The following is a 20,950-nucleotide window of genomic DNA, read 5'->3' on the forward strand; positions in this document are numbered from 1 at the left end:
ATATCCCTCTGCATATCAGTCTGGTCCCAGTCACACGGGCAGTCCAACAATCATATAAGAGTACCATCAGAAACTGCCCAGCTGGGTGAGACCAGACTGACATGCAATTGGATATGTCTCCTCTGTGAAATGTACAGTGAGCTAAAGTGTGATTTTAGATCCTCCTACGTGGGAACCTACTCTTATAACAGGTTATTTGGCTGTTTAGTTCTCAGAGGAGTGGCTCCCACACCTTTGCTTATTTCAGAACCTGCAAGAGTATGAGAGGCTTTGCATGTAATTGTATGAATGAATTTGATAGTGTTTTAACAAGATAATTAAAAACGAGAGATATGTGGAGGTTTTTCATATGATACTCACAGCCTGGCCAAACACGTGAAGAGGTGGGTCACATTTGGAGCAGGATGGACATGGTATGGTGGGGGAGGGGGGTGGCAAAAGGACCTTTTGCCAAGGGCAGCAAGAATCCTTGCACCGGCCCTGCTTGCCCCATCTGTTCTACCAGCCAACGCCCTCACCTTGTTGGTCAGGTTGAGTTCAAGTAGGTACACTAGAGAGAGAAAACCTCAGTCAGGAATGCAATGTGATGGCTCACCTGCTTGGTTCCCTCATGGAATGGTCTTAGCGCAGAGCAGACAATAGAGAGCTGCTGCTATTAACACAGTGTTATAAATGCCACAGCTAGAGTTCTAATGTGATTTTTGCAGCAAAATGGTATTGCACTGCTCATGATCCCTTTCTACCAGCTGCCAAGTAGAGTTCCGATGAGTGGCCACTGTGGTAGTCAGGTTGTGTAGTGGCAACATGTGATGCACTTACAGTTTTAGCATGGTAAGCTCAGATGAAATGGGAGGTGGTTTGTGGGACACAGTGACAATTTCTTTCACAGGCTCTCACTTAGTAATAAAGCATGTAACCATGAGTGAGGTGAAGGACATGTGCAAAGTAGGGCATGTGGGTTGCCATGCAAATTTGCAAGGCAGCAAGGACATTTGACCTACTTTCTGCTGTACCAAGGCCCAAATGCTGGACATGGCTGTTAAGGGACTTGCTTTCAACTTTCCGTGGTGATCTGCAGGTAGTTGGAATTAAAGGTAACAATAAATACCTTCTGGCTTGCCTCGTGGACACAGGTTTCCAAGTCAAGTCAAAGTGGGCACTTTAGATCTGCATATCTCAGGGGAGGAGGACTTGCAGCAGCATCACAATGAGGGGAAACCGTGCAGGTGTGCAAGGATGCTTTGATGCAGCACTTGCAAAATCACCTGGAGAAAGATCTCAGGCAGAAGGAACAACACCAACCAACCCAAAGGAAGGAAACCTGACCACATGACTTTGAAAAAAAAGAAGCTCCATGAAGGTGGTTAAGAGGGGACTCTACACTGATTGTTCCCAAGCTGGTATGGTCAAGTCTTTCCACAGCCAATGCACCCCTGAAGAACCAGCAATTTTCGAGAGGTTCTACAGAACAAATGCAAATGTGCAATACCAAATCATATGCAGACATGCATAAATCTAGGGCAGAATTAGTTCTTTATCCAGATGAAATTGTCTGTGAGCAGCATAGGGGCTCTATTAATATTGCACAATCCAGTCATAGGTTCACGAATCTAATGCACCTGTAAAAAGGGAACAGGAAAATCATAAAACACATAATGCATATGTTGACATACATCAGTGCAAGTTCATAGTGAAATGTGAAGCAAGATCCAGAACTGGGGGGTGAAGAGAAGAAAATAGCACAGAAGCCTATCGTCTATTATTTTGAGAGGGTCATGCGAGCTCAGGAATGTAAGAGCAATGAACATGGGGAGAGAGAAAGGATGGGGGACATCCAGGTCCATATCATGGACTGTTATAGGTCTGTGAGAGGAAAAGACATGAAAAGGTAATCAGTGGAATGAGAAGAAGCGGAGAAGATTCTCTTGGGAGAGCAGTGTGCTCAACCTAGTCCCTCTTTCAATTGCAAACCTCAACAAACAAACCCAATTTGTCTGAACAAAAGCAACATGGTTTTTCAGCAAGAGAGAGACATATCCTTACTGTCTGGCCTGTCCAAAGTACATCTTCCCCACCGCTCGTGCACTGAGCAAGAGCAAGGCTGTGGGAGTCAAGGATAGATTCTCAACAAACGAGAATATTGATTTTTTAGATTGATGTTTGACTCAATCAGTCATGAGCCGGTGTGGCTGCCTCAGATGATTCTGCACAGGTTGTCTGGCCAATACATAGATTTAGTAAGATCCTATACAGGTTTAGCAAATATCGCTATCAGAGACTGTCACAAAGTGCTACTACCACTCAGTACAAAAATATTTAAAGAGAATGAGGAGTTGGGGGAGCAAGCACAGCAATGTATAATTGGTAAGATTCCACCCCCTGCCCATCCATCCAGGAGTCTTGCATCTGCCCATTCTGTTAATGCTCCTCCTGCTGGTTAATCTCACTTCACCAACAGTGCATACAGAATCTCTTTAAACTCCCTAATATTAGGACACATAGGGCCTCATTACACGGAAGGCGGTAATGGTTAACGGTCACCGTTAATGGTAACGGTGACCGTTAACCATTACCGCCTTACTACGAGGTCCCTTATCGGGTTGGTGCTTTAACGCCTGCTTTTTGCAGGTGTTAAAAACCAACCCGCTAAGTGACCTTGGTGCTAATTACGGCACCGCAAAATTGCGGTGCCGTAATTAGCACCATCCCCATTCCCATTATGCCCTATGGGGCAAAAATGGGAATGGGGAAGGGCAGTGGTGGAAGGGGGAATTACCTCCCCGCCAACCTTGGAATGGGGCGGTAATTCCCCTTTCCACCAAGGCGGTGCCGGTATTTTACCGGCATGGACCAAGGTGCTAATAGCACCTTGGTCCTCCGCCTTCCGTGTAATGAGGCCCATAGTTCTTCATATCACCATTATACCCTGTCAATGATATCAACCCAGTCCTTCAGCCTTGCCCCTTCCTTATCAATTAGTTTTGTGTGTGTGGGACCCGTATCCCTGTCTGCAGTCATGCGATCAGCCTGGCATTTCTCCTTCAACAGAGTGTGTGTTGTGACAGCATCATATCTGAATCACTGGAGCAGAATAGTGAAAAACTCTGGCGACCATGAACACTGTACGCTCTCCATTGCTGACCACACATGCTGTATACAGGAAATACCCCAAACCCTCTCTCCCATCGGCATCCTGCCCCCAGTCCCAGCCCCCCACACACACACATACACTCAGAGAAGTATTAAACAGGAACATTATACTGTAAACTCCACAAACAATGAGAGCAGTCCGGGAGCCCAGACCACAAACTTAGCAGAAGGGACTCATACAAGGATGCGCAATCCGCAGAAAGGACATCAGGTGCGATCACAATCTCACCAGTTATTCTCTGTAAAGTAATCCAGAATAGGATGATTGCGTGCAGTGAGGCTCGAGTAGAGGTCTTGGAGAGGTTAGCAATAAAGTAGCACGGCTGTGGCAGGGACAGGTGGTTGCCCAAACGCTGGCCTGCATTCACCCATTACTTATTTCAGCGGAAGGTCCCCTAGCACTTCCTACACTGCTCACTTACACCGGCTGCTCACTCACGAGCACGGGCCCTCCAGCACTTACCCCACTCTCGCTCTTCCCCTCACCTCACTCTGCACTTGCACGCTCTGAATGCTCACAAGGCCTAGTAGCTTCAATTGTATCCTCTAGTGTATTAATTGTTATCTATCCCATGTCCCTCCCTGTTACCTTGAGGGCGCTTTGAAACACAATTTACTTGTTGTTTATGTGCCTAATAAATGCACAATAAATAAATAAAATAAATAATGCAGCCGCCTGATTCCAAGATGGCGATGGCAGCTCCCTTGGAGCCGCAGTCTTCCAACGAGTAATTCATACTTCATCCAGCATATATTGTCAGAAGATCTTATCATCAAAAAGAGGAGCAGAGAAGAGCTGTCATAGAGGTCGGAGTTGGAGAAGGAATTGAGGAGCAAACAAGTGAAGGGGGGTCTACAGTGGAAGATGGTAAAGATCAACATGGGCGATGAGCAGGGTCGGACTGGGACAAGAAATAGGCCCGGACAATCAAGAAAAAGTGGCCCACTCCTCACCTCAAAAAAGTGGCCCAACCATCGCCTCACGAACCTTGATCTCTGATGACATTACCAGAAGTGATGTCATTTGACCCCACCCGAAGTGACATCCCGGGAAGCGATGAAACACAACCTTTCACCCCTTGACATAACATGAAGTGGCATCAAATAACATTGTTCCTAGGTACACGACGAAAAATATGGTTATGATTTTATTAATGTGATATACAATTCATACAAGAATGGAGCATCATATGTATCATTAATATCTGTGTGTATATATCCATATTGTCAAATTGCTGTGAATGCAAGCAGAAGTCAAGGCCAAATGATAGCGTTATTGTATCGCACTTACACTTACGCTCTTTTTTATAGAACAAATATACATACAATATCACCCAGCCTGTGTTGGTACTCATTTATCGACCTAAGAAGGATGAAAAGCTGAGATGGCCTTGCTGGGATTCGTACCTGCTACCTGCAGATCACACACACATCACAACAGCTAACGCTCAACCCACTGAGCTATCATATCGGCTATAGTAAAATAAGCAATTACTCTGCAGTGGATACCATTAAACTGGTAACTGAGATTTAACAGCAGACCAGTTAAGTTCATCTGCAGGTCTGGTGCAATGTTGGCCGCATGCTGCAGCAGCATGTGAATGATGCATGCATCATAATTTATGATGCACACATCATGCATGCAAATCAATCATCAAAGCAAGGTAACATGTGTTACCTTGCTTTGATGAATTATGCTGTTGCAGGGGATTTGTGTTTGTTTAAAAAAACATATACATTTTTTTCAAACTTATTTTTTTTCAAACCGGCCCATGCGTGGGCAGAAACCAGCCCCCAAGGACTGCACATGATTTTGGCCAGGCCACAGGCTGAGTGACAGATGGGCCAATCCGACCCTGGCAATGAGCAGTAAAAGAGCAGAAAATTGAGGCAGAAGTGAGTGGGAAAAAGGAGAGATAAAGGAGGAGTCTAGGAGCAGGCAAGTGAGGGAGAGCCTAGAATTGGTGGAGGGTGAGATAATCAAGGAGGAGATGAACAGAGTAGAGTGTTAAAAGGTAGAAAGGTTGAAAGAAATGGAGCAAGAGAGAGTGCCGTCATCCAGTCTCTGCATTGACAGATGGGGTTCCTTGGCCATGGCCAGCTTGGGGGGGGGTTCTTACTCAAACTCTTTCTGGCTGAAAAGGCCATGCGCAGGCCAGAAAAAATATAGCAAGTGAACCCTGTTGCAGGCTAGGATTTCACAGGCCAAGAGGAAAGCACTAGAGAAGCCTTGACAAAAAGAAGATAAGGAGAGGCAGAGAGAGAGGAAAAAAGAGGACTTGTCTGATCTACAGTATATAAAAAAGGAGTAGGATGCAAACTTGGCTGATTGATACACTTGTATGAAACACAAATTTATAGGTGGCCATTTTTCAGACATAACCCAATACATCCAACTTTGGATAAAAACACACAAAGTGCAAGAAACAGAGACATTTTGTTTCCCCATGGCCAGCCGGGAGCATTTTTTCAGTCAACTATGGTCTAAGCTGAAAAGAAGAAAGTCTCAAAGTTCTTCTATCTTTAACATATATTTATAACCAAAAATACATGACACACCAGTTCTGTTCTAAAATGATTCTTACAACATAATTAGTCAGGTTTCTATGAGTAAAATACATTGCCCTTTCTTATTGGGTGCAAATGCTTCCTGAAATGCATCGTTATTTTCTATTCCAATGACCTCATACTTTGCTGACCAGCATAACACTTGTTTTTCCCATTTCAATGAATTACTGAACTTGTTTTGCAACTTAAAGACTGAATGGAAGCGGTTCTGAGAGGATGTAGACTCTAACCAAATCTGCAAAGGACATACGTGCTGTCGCATCCCCAATGGATAATTTCTCTACCTTATCTATTTCTTACTTTACTGCCAATTTCATTTATAAAAAGCTCTTGGGACACACTGCTAAAAACTGCTCAATCTACTATTTAATGCTGCACCGTTCGTGTGCCTGGCTCTGCTTGGGCAGACCCTCCCTTTTTCTACTGTCACAAGCCTGCCTAAACCACTATATCTGTGGCTTCAGCAATTCTAACTTCTCTGAGGCTTAAGGCCTATATTCATTTGTAATGCATGCTATGGCATCCATTTGAAATAAGATGGATACCTTTTGCTGTAGCCTTTCTATTTTAATGAAATATATCCATATGTTTTTCATGGTGTATACAAATAAATGCATTTCCTTATATATGTGTTTTCCTACATAAATGAGTGCTGTGTAATATTCTTCATATCTCTTGAACATGCACATATGTACTCTTTTCAGCTATTCTTTCCACTTTCAATTTTCATTGTATACATTCCCTAATGCACCTGCCTGGGATGAGGTGCCTCTTATGAATAATGGTTCTTACTTTTTCAATGTTGTACGGAGGGCGAGGCACGAGCCCTGAGTGACATGTTCACTTGTCCATCACCAGAGGAAGGGAGGGGGTTAGTCGCTTTTGGTCTACTCCTTTTCACAAACCTCATTCATTGAGGCATTCAAAGCCAGTGATGTTTCCCTCCCCTGCCACGTTGGACTAGAGCCTGTTGAGGCTATCAGAGCTGTTTACCAACTTGTGCTGGGGCGCAGAAATGGTTTGTTTCAACCATTCAGGCAAAGAAAGCCATGCCCATGAACTGTTGTAGATTTGGTGACTGGGCATCAGGGCTTCAGTACTACTTTAGCTTAGGTTTTATGTGGATATTTCCCCTTACCTGCGTGTCTTTACATTTTTCCCCTTACACTGCTAGAGACATATATCCTTGTGGCTAAATCTATCATCTTACTTCAACTCCTGCCCTTTGACTCCAATGAATCAGTATATTTTGTAATATCTCTGAGTCTTGAGTAATCCATGGATCCCTCGGCATGTGTGACTGTACTTTAAGTATGCTCAATCTATTAGAAGTATTGATACTAGCCAAAAATATGAGAAATCTATTTGAATTAACGAGAGCTAGAAATTGCTAGTCCTGTGGGCTGTAGCCCACCCAAAAGAATCTGAATCATCTTTGTGCTGTAAGTACCATATCAGAGGAGAATATTTATTTGTATTTCGGTCTGTTCTAGTCCATCAAGGCAATTCAGATAGAAATTCCAGGCAAACCTCCTCGGAGCATCAATGCCAACGGTATTAGGTGAAAAAATAGTAAACAAAATTTAAAAAAGGACTGATTTAGAAAGAACGCTCTGTGACCACACAGAGCGGTCTTTCTAAATGAAACTGTTAGCCCCTGCAATGCACTTGAATGTGGGCAGGGGCGGACAGGGACAGCAAGATGCAGAGGAGGAGTCGCAGCATGTCAGGTGAGTGTCTGTCTCTGTGTGTGTGTGTCTCTGTGTGTGTGAGAAAATGGATGCTTGAGAAGGGGAAGGGTAGGGGGAAAACAAAAGTGTTTGTGTGTTTGTGTGTGTATGTGGTGGGGTGGGGGAGCGGGGTGGCAAGGAGGAAAGGGGCGTTTGGGGGTTGGAACCCCATGAATTAAAGAAAAACACCAACCCCTGTGCCATGTGCTTGTTCAGCTTTTTGAGGAGAGCACAAAATTGACTGAAATAAATCCGTCTTTTTTATGTGAGGCCTTCAAAAAGTGAAAAGTGACATAGAACCTCAACAGCATTCAGGGACATTTATTTATTATTATTATTATTATTATTATTATTAATAATGTATTTATCTAGTGCTGACCTAGCCTCGAGAAGCAACAGAGCACTTTACAGAGGTATACAACAACACAGATACATAACAGAGCCCTTTACAGAGGAATACAACAGAACAGATATACAGCAGTGGGTAGGATCCAGAGGGGCACAGAGAAGGGGTACAGCTGTACAGGATGGAGGAGCATGTTTTTCTTCCTCATTGGGTGCCATCAGTGAGGCACAGATGCCTCTCTAGGCAGTCGCAGCATTAATATATTTGTCCCTAGGTGGATCCAGCTCAGAAACCCAATCTTTCATTCCAGTCAGAGAATGGCACTCTTTCAGGACCTGTATGAATGATTTCAGCCCAGCCATAGTCCTATCCAATGACCTACTGATACCGCCCTCTGCCAATAGAAAAACCCCAGAAACTATTTTAAGACCTCTCAGATTCAAAACTGACTAAGTCTGGAACCAAAATACATTTTAAAGTATGTATTCATTTCTATCCCTCAGTACATGCTTAAACCCTGAGTCCTGTAGATCTAATAGCTGAAGGCTCTACAGCTTAATATTATGAACTACAGCTCTCCATACATATTTCCTCACCAGACAGAATTCAACTGTGATATTCAATCGAGCTTGGGAGGCTAGCTCAGGGGCAACATGCTTGCCTTGGCAGCAAGACGACACGGAGCAACACAGGTTCAATCCCGGGGTCCACGCTTAGAAACCTCTTGGTATTAAGCGTGCTATAAATAACCAATAATATCATATCAATATTGGTTGAAGTACCTAACTCTTCATCATTTGTTATAAGGAGGTCCATCCTTTTATACAGACTGATTCGGGGTGTAATAGAACTATTGAGCAGTTCTGTGATTGTGATCCCAGACCTCGGACCATCACATCACCATGACCACACGGCTCAAGTGATGGAAGCACTTAGACATTCTACGATCTTCCATGGAATATCTGTCAAACACATTTTTTAATAACATATTAACATCACTATACCACATGATGAGTCTGTCGCAAGGCGCAGGATTTGCCCCACAAAAACTGCAAAAAAATCAGTGGAATCAAAATGTGGTCCATAGATGTTGAGCAACATAATTTCTTGCATGCCCATCCTGCCACAACCTTAACCCATCGGCCCTGGTGATTTGAAGAGCACAGCCATTTACATGAATGAATCATGATACATGTACCACCAATACTCAAAGAATGTCCCTTCAGTCTTTTTGCCCTGAGCCATCTTCTTGCGTCTATCTCTGACTCCTTCCCTTGGTGCTCATTAGTCTCCTGCAGCACCACCATTTAATCCTGCTCTTGCTTCCTCTGCCTGCACCTCTGTAGCTAACAATCTCTGCTGTTGTTACTGGGGTGCACCACCTTCCCACCAATATCATGGTCTAAATAGTGGCCCATATTCTCTGAGAACTCCTGCAGTGACTGTGCGACTAATACAACAAACCCCTCCTTCTTGCTCATACTCTGCCACTTCCGCCACCACCATAGCCACAGTCACCTCCACTACAGACACTATCATCTCACCCGTGCCACTGTGTCCCTTTCCTCAAGCTCTTTCTCCCCATTCCTGGCAGTCGCTAACTACTATCTCTAATACAGAGGTTGAAGAGTTATCCAGCTCCTCCTCTCCTTCATCGGCACTCCCTCCGGCACTTCCTTCTCAAGATACAACATGTTACTGTTTGAGGCCTACGGTTTCAAATGGATTCACACAAAACTCACTCAAAGGGAAAAGGATGTCACAAAAAGTAAGGATAAGGAATTGACAGAGCACAGTCAAACCTCTAGGGTACACACAAATCAAACAAAGAAAAGGTGTTAGGAAACTTTTGTTTTCCTTATTTTAATGTTTTGGGTGACGCAAAGGGAAAAAGGGTACTAGAACAAATACAACAGGAACTTTTTTGATTTTCTAAAATTTCTTGGAGCACAAAAAAAAGCAGGGAACAGTACAACAGGAATGTTTTGTGGCTTTTATAAATTGCACTGGCCATAAGCACACCAAAACTCCTCAACCCACCATCAAATTGAGCTGAGCGTTTTTATAGACCTTTAAACCTTTTCGATGCACCTCAAGTTCTCTAATTGGCTCGTCGAAATTCTTTATCGAGGCTGAAGTCTCCCAATTGGACTGCGGACTCGAGCTATATCTCGAGACCCAAAGTCACGCTCAACCCACAGGAACTTCCATAGGAATACAATGGAACAGTGTGGATACACCCAGGAAAGCTTGTTATTACAGTGAGGGACATTCTGGGACTTTCAAGCACCCCCAGTCTTTGTTCAGAAAACAAAAACAAGTCTCTTACAATAGTCCCAGGTGTGGAGAAGCTCACCGCTTGCTGGTCAGTCCATGTGATAACCTTGGTCATGTGATAACCCAGGTTGCAGGTTTCACAGGATTACCGGTCAGTTGAGTACAATGGGCTGGGCTTACGCAGCAGTTCTCCCCCAGCAAGTCTAGAGCATGGGAAGGTTTTCCCAGAAGCATATTACTCTTCAGGCCTGGAGAAGGGTTCTGGGGTGCTCTCTGTTGGTTGACAACTTCCCTGCTCTCGAGTTCGTGTCCCCAGGGCACTTCCTTGCTGATCCTTTCTACAATAAGCTCTGTACCTCCTCAGCTAATGTATGCCCTGGACTGAATTGGCTGGCTAGAACCTCCCTGATGTTACTAGTAAGGGGGTGCAAAGGCACTTCCCCTCTTCTCTAGTCCAGTAGCATTTTATAATCTTTTGGCCCTTCTCGTTTTCTCTCTTTTTCCCTCTCTCTCTCTCTCTCTCTCTCTCTCTCTCTGATGCTTCACCACTCCTCAATGACTCTCTGCATCCTGATTATACTTCTCTTCTTCCACACACCAAAATCTTTCCTCCCAATGAGGACTTCCTTCCTTCTGTAATCTTCTATTCACCTCAATAATTCTCTTTCTGCTGACACCTCTCTCCAGCCCCAACTTTGTCCAGACTCTCTCTCCATCAACCAGCTTTCTCCTCCTGCTCTCCTCTTAGTACTTCACTATCGCCTCTCTCACCAAACTCCATACTCCAGCTCCGACTCAAACATCTCACACTGGCAGACTGAGCCGGCTGCATTATATAGCTGGGTGCCTCCTCTCTTTGGAAGTTGCTTACTGATAATGAGGACCCGCTGTACTGGGGACTGTGCTTGAGTGATTGGGTTCTGAGTTGAGGATCATGTTGTTTGTAAGGAGGGTGGCCTGAGGTCACATGAAGATCTGCCACCATCTTGGATTTTAAAACTTCTTTGTCGATTAGAATCTCCAATGCCAAATCTCAATCACGTGAATTATTCTGCATCTTCCATGAGCTTGAACCCCCTGTCATACCTATTGTCACCTACATCAAAGATAACTCCTGGTGCCAAAATATTCAAGTCGCTCTCACCTACAAAATTGACACTCTTCAATCAAAAATTTTTAAAAAACGAGAGTCACTATCCTCTCCAAGTCACCTACCTTTGCACCTAACACTCTACCGCCACAGCCCCCACTGCCTCCAGCCATCGACACTGCCTTCAGCTTCAAGCCTGTCACCAAATCTGAAATCGCCAATCGCATTGCTGGACTGAAACCATGACGCTGTCAGGGTGATGCTTACCCAGCACCACCTGTGAAGGACTGTACAGCAGCCCTCACTCCTATCATCACTGCATTTGTCAACTCCTTTTCCTCAAGCTGCTCCATCCCACCGAACCTCAAAGAAGTATGGATCTCCCCCCTCATCAAGAAAGTCACCCTCGACCCTACCATTCCAAACAACAACAGGCCCATTACCACCATCCCATTCCTTCAAAGAATTATTGACTCTGCTGCCTACATTCAAATTCAAGCCTACCTGGAACAATATAACATCCTCAGCCCTCGCCAGTCAGGCTTCAGACCAGGCCATGGCACTGAATCCACCCTCCTTGACCTTAAAAAACAACTAAATGACATCCGCGACACTGACAGCCTCGCCCTCCTCCTTCTTTTTGACCTATCGGCAGCATTCGATCTGGTCAACCGCCAAACTCTCTGCCACCACCTCTCCTCAGCAGGCAACTTCTCACCGGAGGACTCCAAATGGATTGCTTTGTTCCTTGTAGACAGAACAGCCTGTGTCCATGCCAGAAGTGCAGAGGCCCACCCCACCCAAGTACCCTGTGGAGTTCCTCAAGACTCCTGCATTTCCCCCACATTATACAACATTTACACAAAACCTCTTTTCGACTTTCTAGACACTCTGGGCATATCTTATGCCAACTGTGCCGACGATACTCAAATCTGCATCCCCTCTAAGGAGTTTATGGCCATGACTCCAGCTACATCAACTCTATCTATGACACCATCCAAGCCTGGATGTGCGCACATCAGCTCTGTCTGAACGATGACAAAATGGAAATCCTGATAATGCCCCCCCCACCCCTTCATGTTTTACCAAACTCAATCCTGACTTCCGCTCATTTCCCATTGATGCCTACTCCATCCCAGTCATCTCCCTCTGTCAAAACACTTGGCATCTACCTGGATTCCAGCCTCAGCATGACACACAAAGTCAATGCAATTGCATTCTCGACAGCCCACACCACTAAACTACTGAACGCCAACAAGCACCTCCTCTCCCCACAAGACTGCATGACCAAAACCCAGAGCGGTTTCAAAAAAAGGTAGCAGGCGCTCCTCTCCAGAAGGAGCTTGGCATGATAACCAGTTCTGAGATGAGAGTTTGCAGCACACGCTTTTTGCTCACTGTACCTTTCACAGATGGGAAATACCCATTTGCATATCAGTCTTTTCCCGCCCACATGGGCAGTCCAGCACCGAAATGCTATGGCAATTCCTCTCTGAACAAGAGTACCAACAGCAACCCCATACACATGTTTCAGCTTTGTTGGGCCTCATCAGTGAGGTGAAGCTGCGCCTCTCTGAGCACAGTGAGCAGGGAGTCCACGTCTGGTTGCCCCCATGTAACTCAGGGTGACCAACCCCAAGTTCCTTACAAATATTTCAAAAAAAGGTAGCAGGCGCTCCTCTCCAGAAGGAGCTTGGCATGATAACCAGTTCTGAGATGAGAGTTTGCAGCACACGCTTTTTGCTCACTGTACCTTTTACAGATGGGAAACATCCAGAGCGGTAATTGGCTCCCGGTTGGACTACTGAAATGTCCTCTTTGCCGGCACATCAGAACGCAATCTCCATAACAATGCCATCCGAGCTGCACTGATCTTATTGAAACGTAAGCATGGCTCAGCCCATAGAAAAAACTGCACACTGGCTACTTATCAAAGAGAGGATCAACTTCAAAAGTTTATCCTAATGCACCGTTGTCTCACCAACACAGCACCTCCCTACCTTTCTCAGAGGATCTCTAAGAGCAATTCCTCCAGACCTATAAGATCGCTCTACTGTGACCTACTGACCACCACGCGATTCAAATTTAGCAGAGCTGAGGCATCCAGATTCCTAGTCACAGCAGCTCACCTATGGAACCACCTTTGCCTCCACTTGAGGACCGAGCCTCGATACTGGCCTTTCAGAAAACAATTGAAAACATGCTTGTTCAACTGACTGTGATCCTCAGGGCATGATACCTCTGCTGCTTTGATCTGGAATTTTAAAAGAATATTGTTACTGTAATGGTAGCCCTCCTCCCTTACTCCGCCCCTGTCTCCCCGTGCCCCCCCCCGACACCCACCCTAAGTTTTCAGCACCTTGATGCCTGTTGGTTTGACGTGCTATATAAAAGTAAAAAATAAATAAGTGCTATGGGCTCTTCTGGAGTCCCCCTCCCTTTCACTAGATGTCCTGATGGCATTGCCTGCATGACGATGGGTCCCCCTACTCCACTACCGTGTGATTCTGAAATCTGAAAATCTCTCACTAAGCAGCAGAGAATTTTCGCTACATTCAGTCCAACTTTGTTGTGGGAAACTTAATAGCTGAAAACCAACCAATTGCTCCCAGGGTCCCGCTGGATGCTTTGTTACAGTGGTTAAAATTCTGTATACACATGACCATAAGTAAGTGTTCTGCTGATATATCTAAACATATGTTTCTTTATATAAGAGGTTACCAAAAAACCTTATTGAAGTAGTATAGATGATGGTATACCTACAAAGGACATATTTAGTGGTTGCATATGTGGAGGTGACAAGCAAAACACCTGAGTAAAGATTGATCATGTGAGGGGGGTTGCCTCCAGAGAACCCACACCAATGGGTGTCAGTCAGTCTGGGCATTACCATTATTTCAGGTGGTTCGGCCACAATTCATCCTAAGCTAGTGATGCATGAAAGCAACACTGAAAATAGTGTTGTATGACAAACTCAACTGGAATGAGAAAGATACACCCCTGTGTCTCACACTTTCTATGAGTAGGACAAACTGTATAGTACAACAATGTCTAAGAAATGCAAGATTGCCTAAATTGTACTTCTTTAAATAATCTGCGTCTGGGCAGCAAGTGGAACCTGAGATACCTGAAACAAAGAACAGTGCTTAGTTTATTTATCTAGAATAGTAGTAGGTAAGAGACTGAGAAAAATCTCTTTTGGGGTAATTGGAGGGAGGCTGACCGTAACTGGTATTTCTCATTTGGGTTTAACCAGGGGGCCACATTTTTGCATTGTAGCAACAGCAGATACAGACAGGGGTGCAAAGAATGGGTAAATTCTGTAAAAGTCATGTAAGATCAGTTCACACTACATCTATACAGGTTACTATAGACAAAAATTGTAAATATTTACGGGGCTGGAATACATTAATGACTGAAAATCGGCATAGCCAATTCCCTTTCAAAGTTACATTTTACATAGAAAAAGTTGCACATCTAAAGAAAGCCTTCGAATCTCTGAAGGGTCAATATGGCTGAACGATTTGGGAGCTTATTCTGATTTTCTATCGCAAATGAAGCATCCGTAAGCGCTTACTCATAGAAGTGTCCCTTCATCACTGGGTTGAGGAGACCACTGGAGTAACCCAGAGGCTTATTTCCTTGTGGCTTCTTCTGCATGAGGACTGCCGTCATCACCGAACCGTCTGAATGAGAAAACAGCTAACATTTTTCTTTGTAGTTGGGGGTAGCCAACACTGGCGCATGGGCCAATGCCTCTTTCAGTTCGGTAAAAATTCTTGTTCATCTCTGAAATCCATTGTATTTCCCTTTTCTGCTTCTGTGACTCATTTAGTGCCTGCAGTAGAGGCTTTGTGAAGGTGGAATAGTCAAACACCCACACCCTGCAATAATTGCACAATCCCAGATACTGCTGCATCTCTTTCACTGTGCAGGGAGTGGATGGTTATCTTGCGTCCTTCTACTGATAATATTTGCCCCAGGTACACTACCTCCTCCTGGCAGTACTGTAATTTCCCCTTGTCTTCCTTGTACCCCTTGTCTGCTAACAATGTTAGGAGGTGCACTGAGTCTGCCCTGCACTGCTCCTCTGTTTCACTGCACACTAATAGATCATCAACGTATTGTATCCCTGTGCTTGGCATTTGTAAGTTGCTTAGGCCCTTCTGATTCACCCTGTTAAAGATACTTGGTGACTGACTGTACCCTAGTGTGTTAAAAACTTGTCCCTCAATACGTAAATGCTGTCAGGTACCTGGATTCTGGGTGTAATGGGATTGAAGAGGAAGTCATTCTTCAGTTCGATGACCGTAAAGTATTTTGCCTTAGACGGGATGTTAATAATATTGTGGCAGGATTTGGCACAAGTGGGAATTCTGCTTGTACAACGTTGTTCAGGGGGCATAAATCCTGAATGAAACTCCATGATCCCCCCCTTGATTTCTTTATCGGATATGTGGCTGTGTTACACGGAGACATGGATGTCTGTATTATGCCGTGGTGCCTTAACGCGTGGAGGGTCAAGTATATCCCTTCGTCTGCTCATAAAATAGTGGGTATTGTATTGCTCAAAGTAGAAAATGAGAATGCTCTTATGTGTGCCTGCTGTCCATTTTTACTAGTTGTTTCGGTTGTGATACCACCTTCTCTAATACTCTTACTGGTCAGGGAATCTGTAGCTTGAACACCATCTCTCCCTCTTCTTCCCCATTCTAGAAGAGCTGTTCATCAGTTACTCCTGTTATTGTCAGTGTTGGGTCAATGCATAGCACTGTACGCCACTCCATGTAATCGTCATCTGTCCCACATAGGATCACCATGTCTTTGCAAACCACTGCCTCTTTGAGCTGTAATACTACTATGGTGCCCTTAGCATCTTCCTTCTGGCACTGGGGCCAAAATAAAAACTCTGATGCCAGTCTGAATACCTTCCCTTGTATGCTTGGTACTGTGAGAAACAAAAGGTGTCTCACCCGGGGATCTCCAGGAGAAGGCAATCGCCTTTGGATCCAGACTTTGGGGGTTAACCAGTAAGGGAGGATCACCTGGGTGAGGGGTCTTCAGGGAGTTTAAGTGGGACACCTGATGGTGATTCGCAGTATCCCCCGCCCACTTTAACACCTTTACTCCATCGTTCCAGGTAGGATATCTGGGAACTGTAACTCCCCTTCCCTACACAAACACGTTCACACGGACAGCCCGCTCTGGGAGAAAACAGACTCATGCACGGACATTGTATCTGACATGTCCCAATACTATGGCCAGGCAAAGTCAGGCAATTACTGTTAACAACTCACACCTGACTTCCATTAAGCTTCTCCACACGGATAAAAGACAGAGCACAAATGCACACTCTGAGCGAGGCAAAGCACACAAAGGAACAGCATTTTCCAGGCGGCAGCTGAACAAAGGGAGAAAGGCGGCAAACCGAGAAGGGAGAGCTAGGAGGGAGAAACCCTTGACCTTTCCGGCGAGAATCCTTTACTTTCCAGAAACCTTCAGATTAAAAGGCGTTAGGCCAGGAAACCAGGCTGCAGAATCCTGCATTGTGTGTCAGAGATACCTGGGGCCCTCGTACATGACTGGCCTAGTCGGAAGGAGCTGCAGCCACAATGGTACCGTCCTTACCTCCAGGATCAAATCAGCGCCAGAGAAATCAACACAGCCGGTGATTTAGGGAGACCAATGCAAGCCGGGTCTTTGTTGAAGTCAAGGTTGCAAGCAGCAACATTGTATGAAGAGCGCAAGAGCGAAGAATTTTAATGGATGTGAAGAAAGACGTGAGTAAAGCTCAATTGCTGATGAATGTTTGAACTTTAAGACGAATCAGAGAAGGTACGATACAAAGTAACCGAGTGGTCTGGCACCAATGGTGTGCTCAATCGAAGGTCTCTGTGTGAAATACCCAGCCAAGAAGTGGCAGAAGCGTAAGTTAAAAGGTGAAACTTATGGATGAATTGAATCAAAGTGGTCCTGCGACGGTTAAAGCAAAACTCATTGCACAGTCGAAAGTCAATACAAAGATGAAAGCAAAGACAGGGCCCGAACGAGGGAGACCACATGTGAAATTGCATTATGGGGGTCCAAGCCCAATTCAGGGAGATCTGTGGTGAACAGTAAACCCAAGAACTTGTGAATGTGAAAATCCTAATGCGAAAGGAACATTGGTGCTTGTGTGTTATGCCAGGAACTCTGCAATAAGAGACTTTTATTGGGAAAGAGACTTTGGCACAGAAGGCCCAGGTACCTATGTTTCCTCGTGGCAGAGAAGCCAGAGTATTTGCAAAGCTGAGTGTGTCACCTTGTTCTGTGCTGCAAACGTGGGGAAGGGAGGCCAACTGCTCAACTATCATGGCATATCGTTTTTTTCACACTTTTCGTTCGCATACATCGTTTTCCCATACCATTTGTGTTTAGAAGTAAGGATTGGCAATAGGTTTATTATTGGGCCCTTTTATTTTGACAGAGACTGCACTAGGACTGCGTTATTATTATTTGATGGTCGTAGCTTGCTCCCATCCTTTGATTTAGGGTTAGGTAGGCATTTAATCAATCCATTGAAGTTCAATAAACACCCTTGAACTTTAATTGTAATTGTAATGGGTTATTTATAACACACTTAATAATGTGAGAAACCTGAAGGTGCCTCCCTGTCTAAACCTCAAGCATCTGTTATCCAGGTGGCCTGGACACGCCCATCACTATTGGATGCAGTTCCTGGGGTGGACTATTGAGGGAGGATCACCTGGATGGGAGGGTCGTTGAGGAGTGGGAGTGGGAGACCGATGGGTGAGACGCAGTATCCCCCTTCCTTTGGCACCTTTTCCCCATCCTCTCACGTAGGACATTCAAAATCACTGCCCCCCTCCCCTTTTTCTGACACGAACACTTTCGCACAACACAAAGGACAACGGACTAACATCAGAGCCGTTTACCTGGCATGGCGAGATAGAAGGATCAGGCAAAGTCAGGCAATCAACCGGAATTGTGCACACCCGATGGCCCTTTCTCGTCCCCACAGGGATAATAGGTGGAGCCCGAGCACACAGTACGAGCACGGCAGACAGCACCACAAGACGTCTAGCCAGACGTGGCAGTTCAAAAGAAGGATAAAGGCAGCAGGAATCGAGAGGGTAGCGAGGAGAGAAGTGACATTGCCCTTTTTGTCCCAGACCTGCGGAACCTTTGTGAAAGAAATCCTAAGACCGCAAACAATAGCACAAGTGTCTCGCAGCAGATAGCAGATGTCAACGGTACACAGGGCATACTTACGGCAATATACAGAAGCGACGGAAGCTCCCACGCCCGTGGTACCGGCCTTGACTCCAGACAAGTGAAAAGTCAAGCAGTTCAACACAGCCAGTAAGTCGAGGGATGAAACAATAAGAACCGGGCTGTGTTAATTGAGAATCGCAAAGTGGCAAGTTTGAACCAAGTTCAATGAACTGTGAAAGAACTGTAAAAAGTGTTAAGGGGAGACCAGCTGCAGAGGAAAACCAGCACCACGTGGGTTCTAGCTCCAAAGACTCTGATCAATCCCCATCTGAGTGAAACTACAGATACCAGAAGGACATAGGAGGGCCACCGAAATAGGTCAAAGTGGTCGTACTGAGAGTCAAGCAAAATCCCTGTACAATTTAAATACTTTGATCTACAAACAGTGTGCAAGAAAGGGAAACGAGTCCCACCAACATTGAACTGGGTAAAAGAGACGGCAAGAGTGAACCCGACCGAGGGATGCCAGTGAGTAAAAGAGGCGGCAAGAGTGAACCCAACCGACGGATGTCAGCGAGGAGGGGCAAAGTCTAAAAGTCCCAAAAAACAGTGTGTTGACAGACGTGAACCCGGCCGAGGGATGTCCACTATGAACTGTTTGAAAAGACATTGAGAAACCAAGGGAAGGGAAACTCGCTCAAGAAAAGGAAAAAGTCATAGTAAACCCGACAGAAGGGTACTGGCCGTCAAGAGGGGTTGGAGCCCAAGCGAGGAAGATCCAGGGGTGAAGCTATCACCCAAAGTTGTTTGAGAAAGGAACTGATATATCATTTGTGGAATAAAATATGTGAGGGGTCAGCGCCTGGAAGAGGGGGACCCAGAGGTGAACCATTTTCAGCCTAATGAACTTTCATTTGGTTAAAGGAACTTTTTAATTATTTTGAAGACATCAGGTCTTCGAAGGCAAGAGACGTTCAAGTGAAACAAGACTTGGCCATCAACGGCCCTGATAGCTGAAAGCTGAATTGTCATCTCATGCTGTGAAAGCTTGAGAATGTGCTGTGCTCCACGATCCCACCTTAGCCCCTGCTCAAAACGTGGGGAAGAGAGACCCAAGCTACGGCATCCTGACGTATTATTTGAGTACACTTGTTTCTATTCTTGAGAACTACTCCACGCCCCTTTTTGTATTAGTTGTAAGGTTTGGCAATAGGTTTCTTAGTATAGGCCCTTTTATTTGACACAACGCCACTAGGACTGCCTTATTTTTCATTTGATGGTCAACGCTTGCTCCCATCTTAGATTTAAGTTTAGAATAGGCATTTTTCTAACCTGCATAGAGCATTCATTGTTCAATAAACACCCTTGAACTGTGATCACTTGTGTCTGTCTTACTTGTTGCCACCATGAGTTCCTTACAATACCCAGAGGTTTCTAAGCACGGACCTGGGGATCGAACATATGTTGCTCTGCGTCGTCTTGCTTCCAAGATGAGCATGTTGCCTCTGAGCTATCCCCCAGAGTCAAACTGTAAACTGTGATCACTTGTGTCTGTCTTCACTATTTGATACCAGGCCTTCCTTTCAGTACCCATCCCAGCAATATATGAACCCCATACAGGAATAAATAAAGGTACATGGCCTGTCCTCGCAGTGTGCTGTATGCATAAGAGGCCAGAAGGAGCGTGACCACTTGAGCATAGTACACGCCTGGCCTAGAGCACACCATCCCTTTTTCTGTGAAAGATATTGTTGCATTCAGTTTTCTCAGTAGATCCCTCCCCAGTATGTTAATGGGGGTGTCTTTTGAGTACATTGGTTGTGCTACAATGTGCTGTGTTCCTATCGTTAATGGTAAGTCTTTTCATACTGGAACTATGACAATTGCCCCAGAGAAGCCTTGATTGTTCATTACTTTGTTTGACAGCGGGAATCTAACCTCCCTTATACATGACTTTATGGCCCCTTATCTATCAGGAAAGAGAACTCTGTCAGTCCTATCTTCATTGCTACCTCGGGTTCCTCTTCAGGAGGTCTTCAGTTACTGCGAGTACTGGACTCGCACTCCCTGTGGGCTCTCCTTTTGGGGCAGTAGGTTCAGCAGGAATGAGAAGGGATTCTCTCCCACAACACTGACCTGGGTGTAGTGGGATACCACATTCTGTCCTAGTACCAGTGCATTTCCTGATGCCTTTGCTGGCGCTAGCATCACGCCTGGTGGTGTTTGTCTGCTCTCGACCTGCCCTGCTGGCACTTGTGGCTGCATTTGTGATGGCTGTGGCTGTCCTTGCTGCTTTTGCACTTGTGGGGGTTGTATCTGCTGATGTGGCTGAATTAAACAATCCTTTTGGTTGTGCTATTTGATATGCCTGTGCTTGCGTTTGCTGCCCAAAGGGACACGTGCGTGTAAAATGCCCCATGGTCCCACATATGAAACACGGTCCAAAACAACTTTATCCTCCTCCCCTATATCCTCCTCTGCCCCCTCGCTGCACATAGCCTCTTCCTTGTGGGAAATACCCCCCTTGTGGATATCACCCCTGCTGCTGTGCCGTGCATTGTGGAGCTATGGTGG

This window comes from Ambystoma mexicanum, chromosome 1p, assembly GCF_040938575.1.
Source record: "Ambystoma mexicanum isolate Mex_15411 chromosome 1p, UKY_AmexF1_1, whole genome shotgun sequence".
NCBI lineage: Eukaryota > Metazoa > Chordata > Amphibia > Caudata > Ambystomatidae > Ambystoma > Ambystoma mexicanum.